Source organism: Oryctolagus cuniculus, chromosome 4 (genome assembly GCF_051225735.1).
Source record: "Oryctolagus cuniculus isolate XC-2025 breed Fujian yellow rabbit chromosome 4, ASM5122573v1, whole genome shotgun sequence".
NCBI lineage: Eukaryota > Metazoa > Chordata > Mammalia > Lagomorpha > Leporidae > Oryctolagus > Oryctolagus cuniculus.
In genome coordinates, this window is record NC_142870.1 from 62,710,636 (window position 1) to 62,724,115 (window position 13,480).

The 13,480-nt window shown below is 39.0% G+C and overlaps 1 protein-coding gene across 31 annotated transcripts in view; it reads left to right on the forward strand.

The window, feature by feature from the left end:
* The window catches only part of BBX (BBX high mobility group box domain containing), a 285,277-nt gene that overhangs the window by 114,448 nt on the left and 157,349 nt on the right, over positions 1 to 13,480 (forward strand). For 27 of the 31 annotated variants that reach the window (XM_089330703.1, XM_089330702.1, XM_051819091.3 and 24 more), the window contains one exon: positions 2,534 to 2,607. The exons of the other annotated variants lie outside the window; for them this stretch is intronic. The gene's annotated coding sequence lies outside the window, so the exon portion shown is untranslated. The remainder of the gene's footprint in view (positions 1 to 2,533; positions 2,608 to 13,480) is intronic. 31 annotated transcript variants of the gene reach the window in all.

Genomic DNA, 13,480 nt, shown 5'->3' on the forward strand with positions numbered 1-13,480 from the left:
CCTAGTTTAGCTATCTTTGTTGTTCTCGCTCCATAAAGGGAGAGGCTTCGGTACTTTGCATTGTATCATGCCTAGCCACCCTCCCCCCCCCCCCCATTTGAATGTAATTGTTCCTTAGCAAATAATTGCAGTTCAGAATAACTTTTATTGGGCTTGATTGAATTAAGGATATGTATGAAAATGAGTTAGTTAAAGCTTAATCTGTTACCCAGGGATTTGATGAAAACATCAGAAAAGCAATCATTCGTGGGGATTAAATATGCTTCCGTGTAAGTGGGCAACATGGTTCCCTTGGAGTCTCTTCTGCTCTGACTAGGAAGTAGTGGGATCAGGGTGCAGAACACATGATTTTGGTATAGAATGGGATTTTACCATGATGTGCCTTTGGATGCTATATTAGATATTAACACTAATTGGGAGCTTGTCTCATTGTAATAAGTGACACCTCATATTTTCAGTATAATAAGCTTTTCAAAACATAGAACCTAAAGGGCAATGTGTGTCCTATGCCAGAGAGCCAGTTGCTTTAGGATGTTTTAATATTTACATAGACCACATCTTTAAGATATTTTTTTTCAGATATCAAGTCAGATGCCCTGTTTATGGAAAGAGGCAAATAACAGATGTCTAAGAAATAACTGTCTCCCTTGCTGTGATGAAGTTTCTCAGAGGGAGTCTTGGAGCTGTGGCAGGGCGGTGTAGGCAGGACTCGGGAGGTGGTGTCACGAGCCGGAAGCAGAGGCCTTGAAGAGGGGAAGGGAAGTTATTAACAAGGTAGTGAGAGCTCATGGAGAGTCAGAAGTCCAAGGCTCTTTGAGGGTGAAGGGGAGCTGAGAGGAAGCTAAAGTAAGACTCAGGCAATGCAAAAATTCCTGGGGTAGCCCAGACAAAATTCTGTTGAGTCTTTGCTCTAAAAGTACAATCACATCACTAGGGTTGTGTTCACACTTGAGTATTTTCCCCTTGCTGGCCCAGCTACACTTCTTACATCTCATATAGGCTCCCTTTCCAAAATAAGAATTAAGCCCACACTGTTCACATTAATGTGTGACCTTTCTCTCAATTTTGGCAGTACAAATTATATTTTTAGTTTAATATCAATTTCTTTTTTTTTTTTTTTAAGATTTGTTTATTTATTTGAAAGTCTGAGTTACACAGAGAGAGGAGAGGCAGAGAGAGAGAGGTGTTCCATCCACTGGTTCACTCCCCAATTGGCTGCAACGGCAGGAGCTGTGCCAATCAGAAGCCAGGAGCCGGGAGCTTCTTCCGGGTCTCCCACGCGAGTGCAGGGGCCCAAGGATGTCAGCACCTCAGGTGGCAACTTTACCCGCAGTGCCACAGCACTGACTCCAATAAGCATTTAATTTGAAACTATTGATGGGTCCTTTGTAATTTGTTTCAAATATATGGATTTATTGTTTGACCTACATCCATGTTATCAAAAGTATGGATGAGTAAGTGGTATCTTGTGTGAAGCTACGTGGGACCATTTAATATTTTATTCATTCTTTCCAGCTATTGTTTTCATTGATAGCACTGGGTAACAACTGACTCATCTAATTCTAGATAGGATTGCTCAGATGAATCATTACACGTTCTTGATAGTTAATGTGAAGAGCCACTTCTTCTGTATTATATAGCTGATTAGAAAAAAAAAATGCTTTTGCTGAGCCTTAAAATAACTGATAGTATTGATAAGAGCTGTAAGCTAGTAAGTACTATCCAATTTCTACAGTGTGTAACTTACATATTGTAGAGAAATATGTTGTCATGATCTGCTGGGAACAGGAAATTGTCTTTTTTACTTGAGTGTGGATTTAGTATTAACACTGAGGCATCCTAGAAACTAAGTGTTCCTCACAAAGAACTGAAATGATAACTTTTTATTTGTAAAAATGATGTTACTTAAGCATACATCTATATTTACTATGTTATTAATGTAAAATGTTCCATTTATTTAATTTATATGTACACTGTTATTATTTTCAGCTTCTTTCTTGTGTTGTCTTAATCTTTTGTAGTTAGGAACTGATTTTTTTTGTAACAGTTTTTAACCTGTCCCACTTACCACAGCTGCTTTGATCTGTAGAACTCACCCCAGCTTCACTATCTGTGAAACATTAAAAGATAATTTAAAATATATTACAGTCTGAATCATAGATTTTTTAGTTGAATTGGGCCATTTAAAACAACGTGAAATTACTCAGAGTGTCAGTTTAACCCCATGTTTTCCCAAGGGATTTGCCTGTAATTCTACATTGGATTGTGGCCCAAAGGCTGAGAAATGATTATAATTCTTAGTCCACAAATAAGTAACCTTAATCTCAGATTAATTTTAGTGATTTTTTTTTTGTTAAAATTGGCAATAAACACTTTAGGCTTCTTTCTCTGAATAGCTTTAGCATAGGAATGTTTGTCTATTTTTGATTCTTTGGCTATTCATTTATCTTATTTGGGGACAGTGAGTGTCAGCTTTGTGTGAAAGGTCTTCATGGCTCACCATTTTAACTGCTTTGCTATGGCTCTTTCACAGAATCCTGCTGCATCACAGAAGCTGGAAGTGCTGATGTTCCATTGAAATCACAATGGAAAGTCTTGACTTAACTGGTAAGAGCTGCACTGTAGGTGCATCTTACAGACTTACCTGGAAACAGTGAGGCAGTCAAGAGCTATGTGCTGTCAGAGCTGGTCTCAACTTTCCCTCTGATGGAGTCACCTTCTACCTTGGTTGAGGAAGTGTGACAATTGTATATTTTTTCTTGTCAATTTTACTTATTTTTTAAGAGGCATTTTAATCTCCATCATCAAGTAAGTTATTTTTTCTTTTAAAATTCTGAAATTATTTAAATTAACTGTCTCAAAATCTCTGATTTGTTCCTCCACAATAGTGTGTTATTGGTGAAAGTCAATGTATTAAAATCCTAGATAGTTGTAGGTTATGTACCTAAAGCTATTTTTGTACTGCCATTGACTTTAATTAAAAAACAAATCAGCATTCAATCATCTTAGAGTTTTTCTTACCTAAAAATAATGAGGTATGTGTACCTGGATTGTGAAACCCCTTTATATATGAAAACCACATAATGAAGAAAATTTTAAAATACATACATGTCACAAATTATATCGAATCTGAAACTCAGATAATTATCATCTGTCCTTTTGCAATTGAGTTATTTTCAAAGCTGTTGGCTTTGAAAAAAAACTTAACTTTTAAAATAGGACAATAATACTTTAATATTAAATTTAATGGCCACTTAAATGTGTATAGTTTTCCCAATCTGGGAATAAAATGTGTGATTGTTTTACTGACATGTAAATACTTTATGGCATACTGATGATTTATAAAACTGAGGAACTTGGTGTGAATTACCAATGAGCAAATAAATATTGTTTTTAGTTGTGATTTTCAGTAAAGGACTTTGTTCTTCAACTTTCCAATTATTGAAATCTGAAGTAATCGGAAATATTTTCTAAAGTATTTTTATTTGATAACTTATTAAATATTTCTATAATATTTGCTTTTAGAATATAGCTCTGAATGCCATTGTCTAGGATTGTACACATAATAAAAATGGATGCCATTTAGCCTGAGTGTATATTTACTATAGGATATTTAAATACTAACAGAATCCTCATGCCAATGCAAAGATCAGGATTTAGTTGTCACTTTTCTTCTTCTTTTTTTTTTTTAAGACTATTTATTTGAAAGGCAGACTTACAGAGAGTCAGAGGCAGAGAGAGAGAGAGAGGTCTTCCATCTGCTAGTTCGCTCCCCAAATAGCCGCAACAGCTGGAGCTGGGCAGATCCAAAGCCAGGAGCCACAAGCTTCTTCCAGGTCTCCTATTCAGGTGCAAGGGCCCAAGGATTTGGGCCATCCTCCACTGCTTTCCCAGGCCATAGCAGAGAGCTGGATCAGAAATGGAGCAGCTGGGGCTTGAATCGGCACCCATATGGGATGCCAGCACTGCAGGCGGTGACTTTACCTGACATACGGTGACTTTACGGTGACTTTACTATGCCATAGTGCCAGCCTCTAGTTATCGTTTTTATTTTTTGCTGTGCTATCTTTTAAGGAACACTTATTAAAAATTCAAATTCTGGGGACCAGCATTGTAGTGTAGCTGATAAAGCCACCTCCTATGACACTGGCATCCCATATGGGCACCAGTTCTAGACTTGGCTGCTCCACTTCTGATCCAGCTCCTTGCTAATGCTCCTGGAAGTGCACCCACGTGGGAGACCTGGAAGAGGCTCCTGACTCTTGACTTTGGTCTCATCCAGCCCTGGCCATTGTGGCCATTTGGGAAGTGAACCAGTGGATGGATGATCCCTCACTCTCTATGTCTCTCCCTCATTCTCTCTGTAATTCTGCCTTTCAAATAAATAAATTAAACATCTCTGTTCCATGTCCGCTTCATGCCTGTACTAAACTGAAGAAGCAACCTTTTTAAGATGCACAAGTCTTGTGGAGGAAGGAGAAAACAGTGATGGTGGAATCATGACTCTTGAAACAGCTGCTTGCAAGTGGCACCTGTCACTACCTCTTATATTCCATGACCAAGTCTGTGGTACTGCTTGGCAGTAGCATTGTAGGGAAGGGTAGGGAAAGGCTGATAGGAAGGGATAGTGTATATTTTTCTTTTTAAGATTTCATTTTTATTTGAAAGGCAGAGTTACAGAGAGATGGGGGAGGGGAGATATCTTCCATCTGCTGATTCACTTCCCAAATGGGCACAATGAACAAGGCCAGGCCAGACTGAAGCCAGGAGCCTGGATAGCAGGGGCCCACGTACTTTTCCTATCTTCCAGTGCTTCCCCAGGAGCACCAGCAGGGAGCTGGATCGGAAGTGGAGCAGCTCAGATTAGAAATTGTGCTCATATGGGATGCTAGCATCGCAGGTGGTAGCTGAACCAGCTGTACCACAGTGCCAGCCCTGGTGTATATATTATAATTACAATGTTTACAAAATACCCCCTGCTGCTTTTTCAGAGGCAGGGTGCATATAGTGTATTAAGAATAACAGAAAGTCCTTCAGTAAATAAATCTGTTTAGCTGATAAAATTATTTCACCATGAATCCTTTTGTTGTTATATAGTATATGTGTGAAAAGTTTTAAAAATAGGATTGTTGATTATTTTATTTTGTTTTTAACAATTTTATTTATTTATTTGAGAGGCAGAGAGACAGATATTATTAGAGAGAGCTCCTATTTGTTGATTCATTCTTCCAATGCCCACAGCAGCTGGGGTTGGGCCACATCAAAACTGGGAACGGTGTCTCAATTCAGGTCTGCCACATGATTGGCAGAGACCCAATTACTTGAGCCAGTACCTCTGTCTTCCAAGGTATGCGTTAGCAGGACTTTGGGATCACAGTCAATGGGGTATTGAACCTGGGCACTCCAGTATGGGATGCCATGTCTTAATCTGATGTCTTAATGACTAGGCCAAACATTCACCTTTGTGACAAGTTTTAAGGAATGAGGAATTGATAAAATTCTAGAGTTTCTTTGTTTTGTACTTTAAACCTTTTTCTCATGTTTTATAAAAGTTTCTACTAGAAACTGGTAGGTTTAGATTACTAATTCATAAGTAGTTCCAGGTGTCTTTTTTTTTTTTTTTAAAGATTTTATTTATTTATTTGAGAGAGTTAGAGACAGTGAGAGGGAGAGACAGAGAAAGGTCTTCTTTCTGTTGGTTCTCTCCCCAAACGGCCTCAAGGGCCGGAACTACGCTGATCCGAAGCCAGGAGCCAGGAGCTTCTTCTGGGTCTCCCATGCGGGTGCAGGGGCCCAAGGACTTAGACCATTTTCTACTGCTTTCCCAGGCCATAGCATAGAGCTGGATCAGAAGAGGAGCAGCTGGGACTAGAACTGGCGTGCATATGGGATGCCGGCGCTGCAGGTGGAGGATTAACCTACTGCGCCACAGCGCCAGCCCCCAGATTTCTGGTTTTGGCCTGACCTAGCCATGACCATTGTGGGCATTTGGAGAATGGACTAGTTGATGGAAGATCTCTTCTGTCTGTCATTCTCCTTTCAAGTAAATGAAAATCAATAAACATTAAAACGTTTTAAAATGAATGAAAATTACCATAGACTGGACTTTCTTCAATTTGCACCAAATTAGAGAAGAGAAATATGATGCTCTTAGTAATCTTTTAACTTTGTGAAATAGGTTGTAGAACCTTGACAGATACTACTTAATTTGTGATGTAATAAGACAATGAGGAAATGGGTACTTTACTTTTTCCAATAGTGCTACAGTAAGTTTATTGGATAGAGTGGTAACCAAATGCCTTTGTCTACTTAAGTTCTATTTCAAGCAATCTTCCTAGAGATAAAGTATCCAGATACAGTAGGGAGCTTCATGACTGTATCCTAGGAGTTTTCTAAGGTATTCTACCTGAGGTCAGGTTCACTATACAGTGACTTTACCTTGTTATCTCTTATGTTTTGTAGAAAATTGCTAGGCACATAGAACTCCTCAGCTAATATTGATTTCATTAATCCCACCGGTATTAAAAAACCTTGCCACCAGTCCTGTGTGGCTTAAGATGAGTTAGTGATCCAAGAGTATATAAACAATGCTTTGTTTGATAGTTCATAGTTCCTTAAGATTGGGGAAAAGGAACATGGTTAGACAGCTGTCTCTTTTTTAATCAATAACGTAAGGTTAGAAGGCAAGACAGTATAGCAAAACATGAGTTTTATATCCAGAGAAATCCTAATTCTGGGAATTTTTAACAGAAAAAATTTACATAGTTATTCGACCTCTCTGAAATGTCTTTTTTCTCATCATCCTATGTGGATAATGATCTCTACTTTGTAGAATGGTAAGAATTAATGGGATAATTGTGTCAAGTGACAGATACAGTGCCTGGCAAATAGATGTACTCAGTGGTAGTTTTTTTTCAGTGATGAAAGCCCAAGAATCTTGATGTGCTATAAAATATGTCAAATAGAATCTGGCAGTATATATGTATCTGAAATGTATTTGTCTATTTATATGTAAACACACACACACATTCCAAGGCTTTAAAAGTGTTTTCCTAAATAGGCAAAAGCCTATTTTCCCTGCTACAGTTTTAATAAAAATTTAAAGTGACTGCTCCTACCACTGAGAAAAAGAATTGATCCTACAGAAATGTTAGCCACTTTATAATCTAGTAATTCACCTCTTACCACTGAGATTTTAGAAATCCCAAAGACAAATTAATGGTTAAGAGTAGATATATGGTCTCCACCCTGATTATTAATGAGGTCAGCATCACATTGCAAAAAAAATTCAATTTTTGATGTCATCTTGAGGCAAGGTCTAAGAAAGGTGATGGCACCACTGAAATTTTCTTCACCATGTATGCAAATATTGTTTGAGTTCAAAAGGAATGAACGTTTCTATTTCATGGTTTTTATGTTACTATTCTCCAATGAGGATTTCATTAATTTAGACTCCTCAGAGAGCTTCTCTAATGAATCTTCCCCCTTGAACACTTAGATTCAGTACAATATGGTAGTATGTTTTCAGAGCCAAAGCCTTATGCTCTTTCTAAAATGACAATTTAATTTGTTAATTTAAAATAACACACACATATATAAATGTTTTTGGGTGAATTATTCAGTTATTCCAGGTTCTTCTCCTTATAGATGGACCATCTTTGTAACTATCAGTTACTCATTCAGATTGATTAATGGTAGAGTTAAATTACCTGAAAAATGGAAACTCTTCATCTTTAGAGGTTGCACTAATCAACTCAGGCTGCTGTAACAAGGAGCGCAAATTGGATGGCTTAAACAACAGACATTTATTTTCTTACAGTTCTGGAAACTAGAAGGTCTTTATTTTATTTTATTTATTAAAAAAATTTTTTTTGACAGGCAGAGTTAGACAGAGAGAGAGAGACAGAGAGAAAGGTCTTCCTTTTTTCCATTGGTTCACCCCCACAATGGCCACTGCAGAGAGCTGGACTGGAAGAGGAGCAACCGGGACAGCATCTGGTGCCCCAACCGGGACTAGAACCCAGGGTGCCTGTGCCGCAGGCAGAGGATTAGCCAAGTGAGCCACAGCACCGGCCACTAGAAGGTCTTGATTGAGAGGCTGGCAAATTCAGGTTCTGGGCAGACTCTCTTCCTGTCTTGTGTGCAGCTGCCTTCTTGCTGTGTCCTTACAGGCCTTTCCATATGTGCACAGAGAGAACCAGCTCTGGTGTCTCTTCCTGTTCTCATAATCACATCATTTCTGTTGGTTTAGTGCCCCCCCCTTATGACCTTGGCCCTTTCTCACGCATTTGGGGTTGGGACTTTACATGTGAATATGGGCACAATTCTATCCATAACAGAGGTAGCTATTTCTCTCTAACAAATAATGAAATGAAAGTACTTAAAAACACTTTGTGTTGTTCAAGCTGTAGATAAGAAATCTGCTTTATTATACTCTTCTAGAACTCTAAAAATAGATTGGTACCTTTGAGGTGGGAGACTTGAAATTACTTCTACTTTGAAGTCACTGTGCATGAAAATGAAATTCTTGCAAGTGAAGGAATCAATTCAAAGAACTTTAGCGTTAAAGTTATTGGTATAATCATTGTAAAAATTGATTTCCAAGTGTACTTGTTATCTATGAATGAAATATATTTGAAAATTAGGTTGATGAATAAGACAAGTTACTCTTTTGAGTTGTATCTGTTTCTTTTTACTCTGTCAAGCCAATTCATATTTTTTAATGCAGTATTTTACTTTGTGAATCACTTGAGAATTTCAAACAGGAAAATCTCATATACTTGAGATTTTGGTAAATAGACAGGAAAAAAGATTGTGTATTTGTAATAAGTCAGCAGAAATCAAGGGGCCATAATTCTGATGTACCTACTTATCCTACTTCTTTGTTCACTTTTTTCTTTCTTTCTTCCCTTCCTTCTGTCCTCTGATATCAGCTCCTAAATCAACTCCTAAGATTGTTTGAATTTCTCCAGTAATAGTCTAAATGCAATTCACTGAATATCTGTGTAATAACTTCCTTCTATTACAATCATACTGTAGTATATTTTTTCTATTAGGTAAGTTGGTTGATGGGTACTTGGGATTAGTTATGAATAGATAGTAGATTTACTTTTTGAGTATTGATGTAGGCTTACTTTTTTTTTTCTTCCTTTAATCTGTAGAGTGTGTATTCTCTGTTATAAGCTAGTTTCAATTTCTGGTGATTTAACATCTAAAATAGAAAATGTAAGCAGAAGAAAACAAACGTTTGAGACTTAAACACTTTTTTTTTTTTTGGACAGGCAGAGTTAGACAGTGAGAAAGAGAGAGAAAAGTCTTCCTTCCGTTGGTTCACCCCCCAAATGGCCACTACAGCCGGCGTGCTGTGCAGATCTGAAACCGGGAGCCAGGTACTTCCTCCTGGTCTCCCTTGCAGGTGCAGGGCCCAAGCACTTGGGCCATTTTCCACTGCCTTCCTGGGCCACCCTCCACTGCCTTCCCGGGCCACAGCAGAGAGCTGGACTGGAAGAGGAGCAACTGGAACAGAATCCGGCGCCCAAACCAGGACAGAATCCGGCGCCCAAACCAGGACAGAATCTGGCGCTCCAACCAGGACTAGAACCCTGGGGTACTGGTGCCGCAGGCGGAGGATTAGCCAAGTGAGCTGTGGCGCCAGCCGAAACACTTTTTTTTTTTTTTTTTTGAAGATATTTATTTGAAAGAGAGAGAGAGAGAGAGAGAGAGAGAAAGAAATCGATCTTCCATCTGCTGGTTTACTCCCCAGATGGCCACAATGGCCAGGGCTGCTGAAGCCAGGAGCCAGGAGCTTCTTTCCAGTCCCCTATGTGGATGGTAGGGACCCAAGGACATGGGCCATATTCTGCTGTTTTCCCAGGTGCATTAACAAGGAGCTGGATTGGAAGTGGAGTTAGTGGGGACACAAACTGGTGCTCATATGGGATTCTGACAGGTGGCGGCTTTACCCATTATGCCACAACATGGGTCCCAGGCTAGTTTTAATTTATTTGTAAAATTTATCAGCCCATCTTTGTGTGTATGGATTACAGGATAAATTATTGATCAGTGATATAATTTTGTGGATGTTTAATTGCCTGATTCTCATTTCATTAAACCCGTATTCCTCTGAACTTGGCATTAAGCATCCCTTGAAAGATATTTTATTTCTTTTGTCTACTTTTGATTTTAGTCATCCCTGAAAGCTCTTCAGGAACTAACTCAAACTCAGAAGCTTTATATGTATAATGAATTTCAGCCATGTATCTCCTCTCAATAAGAGGAATCAATCTACTGGTTTTGAAATTTACTGATTAAAGATAGTATATAAATACATTAAGGTATGACTTCATGCATTGAGTGCTACTCTAAAAAGTGTTGGATAAGTTAAGTGCCTTTGTTATTGGAGTCTTTTCCCTTCTGATCTCTATAATAGAGAAGCGTGTTTCTCCAGGAAAATAATTGGGTCTAATGGAGGGAAGTTGCTCATAAAACTTCTGTCTCAGAACTTCAATGTGTTTCATGTTCTACACTTACTAAATATTCTCCATGTGTACATTTAAATGTGTATGAATAAGAGTGTATACATGCAATAATTTCATAAAACCTCCAAAATGCTATTGGACTTAGGTTTACAATAACAAGACTATGTTATGACTATGTCCCAAAAATCTGAAAAGATTATCTGGCATATGGAAGTTGCTTGATAAATTCTCATTGTGTTAATGGAATCATTAATTCTATTGAACTTGATTTTAATAAGCATCTCCTGGTCTATATGGACATAAATCTTTTTCCCAGAATGAATTCAGTAGTCTTTAAAATTAAATGTCACTCCATGCCTTCAAGTTTGCAGTTAGTACTATAATCAATAAATGTTAGCAGGCTTGAGAAGTTTAAATGAGCAGCAAAACATATTTTTTAAAGATTTATTTATTTGAAAGTCAGAGTTACACAGAGAAGGAGGGTGGGGGGAGAGAGAGAGAGAGAGAAAGAAAGAAACAGAGAAAGAGAGAGAGGTCTTCTATCCACTGGTTCACTCCCCAGAGGGCTGCAATGGCCAGAGCTGTGCCAATCCAAAGCCAGGAGCCAGGAGCTTCTTCCGGGTCTCCTACGCAGGTGCAGGGGCCCAAGGACTTGGGCCATCTTCTACTGCTTTCCCAGGCCATAGCAGAGAGCTGGATAGGAAGTGAAGCAGCCGAGTCTCTAACTGGCACCCATATGGGATGCTAGAGCTTCAGGCCAGGGCTTTAACCTGCTTTTTTTTTTTTTCAGATTTCTCCTCTAATTCTCCTTTGTGTAGTGTTCCTTGATATCCCTAAGTAGGATATTCACTTCGAGTTTCACTTTTTAGAGAATATGAGATAAATCTTTCTATAAGGATGTTATAATAAATCTTGTTGATTGTAAAGGTGTCCCAGTCATGTCTCCTTTTATGAGTTTTTACTGAATCATCAAAATCATAGAATTCTTTAGTGATTATTTTCATTGTAATAGAATATTTTTATAGTGATGGTTATCATATGACTCTGAAAAAGTATTTTAGAACTTTTACTTTTTTTTTTTTTTTTTTTTTGATAGGCAGAGTGGACAGTGAGAGAGAGAGACAGAGAGAAAGGGCTTCCTTTTGCCGTTGGTTCACCCTCCAGTGGCCGCCACGGCAGGCGCGCTGTGGCGGGCGCACTGCGCTGATCCAAAGCCAGGAGCCAGGTGCTTCTCCTGGTCTCCCATGCAGGTGCAGGGCCCAAGTACTTGGGCCATCCTCCACTGCCTTCCTGGGCCACAGCAGAGAGCTGGCCTGGAAGAGGGGCAACCGGGACAGAATCTGGCGCCCCGACCGGGACTAGAACCCGGTGTGCCTGCGCCGCTAGGTGGAGGATTAGCCTATTGAGCCACGGTGCCAGCCAGAACTTTTACTTCTGATGCTTATAAATGTCTTTTCTTTCCTCTAGATTATCAGCCTCATAATGCTCACTTTGCTTCCCAGAGATGACTGTGAATAGGCAAAAACTTACACATTTCCTTATAGAAGACTGGTTTGAATGGGTCACATTCTGTTTTTGCTTGTGAGCTGTACGATGATCTATCAGAGGCATGGGCAATGGAGTTAGGTAGGCCTGAGGCTAAACCTAAAACAATATTTCACTAATAAGAGTTCTGAGGAAGATAGTTAAGTATCCTACTTATGGATATCAAGGAACACTACACAAAGGAGAATTAGAGGAGAAATCTGGAAGGTGAATGGGCTCCTTTTGCTGGTTGGGATGTATAAAAAGTTAAAATCAGAAACTGGTGCAAAGGCAGGTCTAAGAGGGTCTTCAGTGTCAGGGTCAGTTTACTGTTTTCCTCCTAAAGGCAGATGAACCAAAGAACAATTTTGAGCTGATGATAAAAATGGGATAGGTTGTAAGGGAAAACAAGTAAGCCTTTGGAAGACTGGTTTGACGTTACCTTAGGCGAGAAGAAATCCATTCTTCTTGTAGAGTATCAACAGTTTAAAATGGTACTGCTATGAAGGTCATTAAGTTCATACCCTACATGTATCCTGAAATATTTTGGACTGAGGTATTCAACTCATCAAATCAAATCTTTCCCAATTTGCAGGGTGAAAATTAGTGGATATTCAGGTTTAAGGATGTTCTCATGAATTTTCTGAAACACTTGATGCCTGCCATTGATTTTGCATCTGTGTGTGTGTCTGTGTTTAGTGATTATAAATTTAGCTTTTACAGTGTTTCTCAAAGAATGAATTCCAGGATTTGTCACCTGTACCAGTTTAAAAGCTGCTAATCTAAAGGGCAGGTGTTATAGCATAGCTGGCTAAATTGGCATCCCGTATCAGAGTGCCAGGTTGAATTTTGACTCCCCTTCTTCCAAATCAGCTCCTAGCTAATGTGTCTCGGAGAATAGAGGAAGATGGCCCAAATACTTGGGCCTCTGCCTAAATGTATGGTAGACCTGAGTGGAGTTCCTAGTTCCTGGCTTTAGTCTGTTGTGGCCACTTAGGGAGTGAGTCAGTGGATGAAGGATCTCTCTTTGTGTGTTTCTCCCTCCTTCTCTATCTCTCACTTTGGTTTTCAAATAAAGTCTTTAAAAAATTACTAGTCTACATAACTTGGCAGTAGAACTGAACTCATTTGGAGAGGTGGAGGGATGGATAGTGAGAGGAAAAGAAGGGATGGAGGGTGTTGAAACGTAAGTCCAAATAGATTTCTAATTTCAGTGTGGTAGTTCGTAAGAGTGCTAATACTGCCATCCAAAGTAAAGAAATAATAGTAACACGTGTGTGTGTGTGTGTGTGTGTGTGTGTAAGAGAGAGGAATATAGGATGGGTGGATGGGGGTTGAAGTTTGGATTGGACTTTAAGCAGAGAAGATGTTCACATGATTGTGTTTGGTCTATAGTTACCAATTTGACTTTGGTAGAGATTCAGGTTGAATTATAGGCATAGCTTAAAAGAGATGAAGTTGAAGCTTCAAAAATTGGC